Genomic DNA, 6,000 nt, shown 5'->3' with positions numbered 1-6,000 from the left:
TAGTCCTACATAATTTCACTACAAAGACATTTTATAACAGGAGACTGAATAGAACTGGCTAAAACTGCGGATTTCCAGTAGACTAGCCAAACAGTAGAAGCGGTCTAGGAACATCATAGCCAGACCAAATGGTTATCTGCCAACTCCCCCCAAGATATCTATGTTTTGTGATTCGTTTAAACTGTACGCTTCATTTTTTAGCAAGGGCTTGAGCACGTTACCATCTTCCCGAGAATGTGTTTTTGAGCATCTCCAACTGTACATTTAGACAAACACATGCATCAGTGCTTTCATTCTTCTATGTGAACAGAATAATTACTAGACCCGTACAGATGAAAGCAGTATAGGCTGAGGTGACATTCCTCATGAGAGAGGACACAGAGAAGCTACGTAACAAGTCGAAAGTCAGGAGTAAGGGAGCTGAACGTTAACAATTACGCAGCTGGAGGCCTCTTACCGTCCGTTTCAGTTTGCATGCAGCCACGCAAACACGTCGGAGCGAGCACTTCTTTTTTCCTCCACTCGGTTCTGTCCCGAAACTTATTTTTCCTCTCATTCTTCTGCCTTCCCCCCCACCCCTTCCTGCACAATTTGGCCTTTAGCTTCACTTTACTACGGTGCCTTTGGGTGTGAAACCGCGCTGTTCACGGGCGCGCCCGAGCCCAGCGCCAGAGCACCGGAGCGCACAGCCTCGGCTGCGGAGGCCGCCAGCGCGCCACGCTGGGCGAGGCAGCAAAGAGGGAGACGGAGGAGAGAAAGTCACGGAAGCCTCTCCGGGGCTCTGGAGCAACGGGAGGGCTGCGAGGCCAGGAGAGCAGCAGCGGGGCTGCCCCCGCCGCGTACCCGACTACGCAGCGAGCGGCTGCGGGGCAGCGGGCGTGCGAGCGGCGCAGCACTCTAGCCCCGCCTGCTCGCTTTACGGCACCGTCGCGCCGCGCTCGGCCCTTTGCGGCAGCGGAACCGGCAAGCCGGAAGGCAGGTGCGCGGCTGAGCTGGGGCGGGCGGGGGTCGGGTGGCTGCGCGGGGCTGGCGGGCGGCCGCCTGCTGCTGTGGCGGCGGCGGCGGCGGCGCAGGGGCGGCGGGGCTGGCAGCGCTGGGAGGTCGCCGTGCTCCGGGCAGGCGGGGCGAGCGGCTCCCTGGGCTCTCCGCCGCGCCGCCCTGGCCCTTTCGGGCGGGGGGTCTCGGCGCGACGCCTGTGAGGGGGGGCGGCCGTTGGGGCGCAGCCGTTACGGGGCGGCGCGCGCTGGCCGGTGGCGGCAGGGCCGCGGCCAGGGCGCCGCCGGGCCGCCCGCGGCTCATGGGGTGGTGGGGCTGGTGCCGAGGCCTGCCTTTGGCGGCCGTGTGCCCGAGCCGTCGCTTAAACCTTCGTGCAGCCGGCAGACTGTGAGCGGCTCGTAATAAAAGATAACTGATAAAATGCGCTGCTTAATTCTGTTTTTCGGTTTTGGACCTCAGCGTGTTTGTTGAGGTAGGGCTTGCAGGGGTGCTGTCAAGTGAAAAATAGCGCTAGTATTGAATGGGTCTGAGTGCTTTCAGGACTCTCTAATAAATTTTGAGAACTAGAGCAGCTAAAAAACACAAATGTGATCGAGTAGAGTGTTTTCCCCTTTCTGGTATGATTTGCTTCGTTTTAGCTGGTGATCGTAAAGTGTCAGGTATGCTCTTAAAATGCATGAGTAGCTCTAGTGTCGTATGGTTTACCTTTCAAATGCTCCAGGAGACTGTAGCATGTTGGAGTTTAAAGAGTCTGTTTAAAAGCTTTTATGAGTTCAGAATTTAGATTTTATTTCACTATAACTAAAATATCTTCTTTGGTGTTACAGCTTTTTGAGGGATTAACTGTAGCATAGTACTACTGAAATGGAACCAGTAGTCTTCCACTTCTGCAGACTCCTGAAGATGCTTATGATATTTCACTGTATTTACTTTTTCATTACCTCTATTTTTAGAATTTGGTATAATAGTCAAGCTTAATTACTGTCTTGAGGATAGACTTGGCTTGAGTTTATACTGCAGTACAAAAATTGATAAAAGTACCAGAGATGTGACACCTGTTATGTATATCCATACAGATAGATATGTATATCTATTAAAAACAAAACACAAAACCCAATCATGAGTTGAGATACAAGCTGACTTTGATCCAAACACCACATTAATTATACCAATAAGGTGCTGAGTCCAAGTAAGCCTAGACTGCTCTTCAGCAGACGCAGTAAAAACTTTTGGATCTGACTTGCTTTTGGCCGTGACGGAGATTAAACTTGCGTCATCTTGGCATTATGTGTGTAGGTGTTTGGAGGAAGCCTCTTTCCATTTATATGAGGATACTGAAGAAGTCCCAATTAGTTCTTCAGCCAATAGTGGCCTAGACCATCAGGCACTTTATGTTGGAGTTCCTATAAAACTGTGTAAAGCTTTTTAGATGTTAGGCCTGAATTGTTTTCTCTAAAAGCTAGCTTGGCTTGTGGAAGAATTAGATCACTGGTCCACTGAATCAGGGAGAAGGTAAGAACTGAGTTGCCAAACAGCAATAATTTGTTCTGGTAGTTTCATGTTTGTGGAGCTTTCTTTGAAGCTAAACCTGCTCTTAAAATTAACAAGAGGAGCAGATGTTACTCTTTTTCAGCTCTTTATTTCCTGTCTTATTCTTTCCTTTCTGCAGCTGTCATATATGCATTTGAAGGCTATGAATGTGTCTCTCCCCCTGGTAACCTAAAACACTTCTTCAGCCTGGGAGGGTTGAACAGTGGAGCAGGTTGCCCAGAGAGGCTGTGGAGTCCTTGGAGGTATTAAAACCTGACTGGATACAGTCCTGGCCAGATTGCTCTAGATGACTCTGCTTGAGCAGGGGGGTTGGACCAAATGATTTCCAGAAGTCTCTTCCAAGCTCAACTATTCTGTGATTCTGTGAAATAATCCCACTTTGTTGAATCTTTCCTAATAGATGGCATCTTCCACGTTGCTGGTCATTTTTGTTGCGCTTCACTGTATCCTTCTAAGCTGTTACGCTTTTTTCTAGAAACTGGTTGCACAGCATAGACAACAATAAGATAATAGAGTCTTTTCATTGGACTAGTGAAAGGATAATTTGATGTATGTTAAGGCTCTGATATTTTCTGTCTTTTTGGAACAGACATGACAGATCACTACAATTTGCTATAGTATGTAAATCTGTCTGCAAAACTGTGAATAATGTTTTGTTTCTTCTAGTTTTGCAGTTTATTCTTCTTGCTTTAATGTAGTATTTTTTACTTATTGGATTATATATTTCTATATTCTTTCAACATCATTAATAAGTTTGTCCTCTAAAATAGCTGTGATCCCTTGCATCTCAGGGTTATGCACAGATTTGGTAAGTGTAGTCTTCTGTTATCATGAAGAACACTTAGTTAAGAAATCTATTTTCACAATGTTAATAGGAGACTTTTCCTTAGTAACAAACCACTGTGTTCTCACTGAACTGCAACACTTTTCCTGAAAAAACCCTAACCTTATAAATACTGAACTGAGCTCCAGCTCGTCCGAATTCTTCCTGCGTATTTTATTCCTCCTCTTTTACCAGTGATGGGAGCAAGGAGTGGAAGGAGGGCAGGAGGGAGTATTGTCTTTTGCTGGATAGTTACAATGTAAAGTAATTATAGGATAATACAGTTCAAAAAGCAATACCAAACTAATTCTTAAATAGCAGATCTAATTTTGGAGAAAAATTGCAGCATGAATTAGAGCATTAACACTACCAAATAGTTGGATCTTAGAAGATAAATGTATTCTTAGTAAGACTTGTCTGGTTTATTCTTAAATAGTGGAGGTTACATGACCCATATCAAAATGAATTTTAGAATTTGGATGTGCGCGCTCACATGGCATAATAAAAATGCACTGCTCAAATGTGAAGCATGAAATCTTAAACTGGAGTTGCAATGTTGGAAAAACTAATGGTTTTTTAGAAGTGTTAAATACGTGAGTATTATAGCTCGTAGTGTTGTTTTCTATAGTGATAAGAGTTTTTTCTTCCCATAGAAAGATTGCTGGAAAGCCTCATTACTCCAAAAAAGAGCTTAATGTTTTTCTGGTGAATTTTTTTTAGTAACAATAGATGAAGTTTATGTCGGATGCTTTCTAGCCTACATACTCCTTGTTAAATCAAATCAGTCTTTAATGCTTGGAGAAAGAGGAAGAAACAAACTCCACTCTCTAGTTTGGACATGCTTACATGACGTATAATGTATAGCTGGAATTTTGTTTGAAATGTGATAGACAAAGTCTGAACTGAGAAGAGAAGGAAATAAGGGTTAGACCCACAAACAGGTTTAGAGATGTTAGGCTCTCTAATCCAAAATCACAGTCTTCAATCTCTATTGTAAATAGACCCCATAGCTCTGTGTTTTAAACAAAATGTTGATCTAGTGCTGAATTCTGTGCTCTGTAATGACCAGTAGCAGGTGCTTAGGTGTACAAAAAACCAAAACCACTGAAAATAGTGATGTGCTCACTTTCATGTTATCTTTCAGCAGTCAGTGATTTAAATACCTGATGAGCTACATCTAGACTATTGTGTTCAGTAACTACCAAGGTATCTGAATTCTGTTAATTCTTCTAATACTTTTTGGAGTATATTTGAAATGTTAGCCTTTTTGGCATCTTGTGGCAATGAATAGCCAGATTTAAATATGTAGTGCACAGGAAAAAATTTGATTTCAGTTTGTTTTTATCCTAATATGCAGTTTTATTGTGTATCTTTTTATTCTTAAATTATAAGCAATATTCAGTCACTCTGTGTTCCTCCATTCTTACTTTTTAAACAGCTCATTGCACTACAGAAATGAGTAATTTCGTGTTTATTGCAAACATAATCCCTATAGGGATCTACAGTCAAAGCATTCTTTGTGTTCATGTCTCTCTGAGGAATTTGATCTCCTTTGTTTGCACAAAGCGTTACTAATGCATGCTTACACAATTACACTTTGCGCAAGACACAAATTACAAATACTGCTTTCATTTAAAAATGTGATTGAAGTTAGCGGAGGTAGTGCTTTCTGGTTCTGTGGTAACACAGCGTTTACTGAATTCATCAGTAATGTGAAAGACTCCAATGTCCTGTACTCCTTGAGGTTATTTTGATCACTTGGTATAGAATATTCCTTTTGAAGTTATACACAGCTCTGTATAGTTTATTGAAAATCCATTGGGTAGAAGAGAAAGCAAGAAATACCTCATTAGGCTACTGTAGCTATGCTGGACTGTTTGGACGTTTACCAGTGTGTCCTTGCTGAAAGGGCAATTTGTGTTTTCTGTGTTTTATTCAGTACCTTTCAGTGCAGACTGGAGTTTGGTGGCTAGCCTCTTGGTGAGATGCAGAGAAAAACTCGTGTGCTTTTTCTGACTCATTCAAATCCTGCATTACATGACACCAGAGAGGAACATCTTTAACAGGAAGTAGAGAACGTTTTACCTAACCGGTATTTTGGGGCAGGGGGGAAGCAGCTAGCTTCTCCCTTTCATGGTATACTGAATTTAGGTATATGAATTATAGCCTAATGTAATTTATACACTGATAGGCCTTTAAAAATAGATATCCAAATGCAAAACCTTCTGTGGAGGACTGAGGAGTACAGTCTAAGGGGTTCCCCCAAATATAGTTTGGTGTTACGCTTAATTCAGTGTAATTGTGGGCTGCTGTACTCCGCTTTTATTAAAGCGTATGCTAGTTCTGGTGCTTCCTTTGCAATGGATCTAGAAATTGGCCAGAGGGGAAGGAGAACAATGACCTGTTCTTAAGCAAAACTCCACCATCAAGAAATGTTCATCAGAATCTCTGATTGCCCTGTGGCTGGCACAGTTACCATATTTACCTGGGAGGCAGAATAAATCTCTGATCAGGCTTACCAACTATCCTCAGACTTTTTCCTTCTCTGTAAGTGTGAGTCCCTTTTCCTCTCTCCTGGGAGAGTCATCTCTCCTTTTTGAATGCCCAAATACTGTGAAGCTGATCTCTAG

General features: G+C 43.2%; 1 protein-coding gene across 4 annotated transcripts in view; it reads left to right on the top strand.

Annotated features, from left to right (window-relative positions):
• The first annotated feature begins 900 nt into the window (after positions 1 to 900).
• ASCC3 (activating signal cointegrator 1 complex subunit 3) overlaps positions 901 to 6,000 on the top strand; it is a 287,466-nt gene continuing 282,366 nt past the window's right edge. Inside the window, exon 1 of one of the 4 annotated variants that reach the window (XM_068937883.1) lies at positions 901 to 979. The gene's annotated coding sequence lies outside the window, so the exon portion shown is untranslated. Of the gene's footprint in view, positions 980 to 2,291; positions 2,509 to 6,000 lie in introns of those variants that run through there. The other 3 variants (XM_068937886.1, XM_068937884.1, XM_068937887.1) reach the window with 3 other exon arrangements.

This window comes from Struthio camelus, chromosome 3 (assembly GCF_040807025.1).
Source record: "Struthio camelus isolate bStrCam1 chromosome 3, bStrCam1.hap1, whole genome shotgun sequence".
Lineage (NCBI taxonomy): Eukaryota > Metazoa > Chordata > Aves > Struthioniformes > Struthionidae > Struthio > Struthio camelus.
This window is presented reverse-complemented; position numbering and strand designations above follow the sequence as displayed.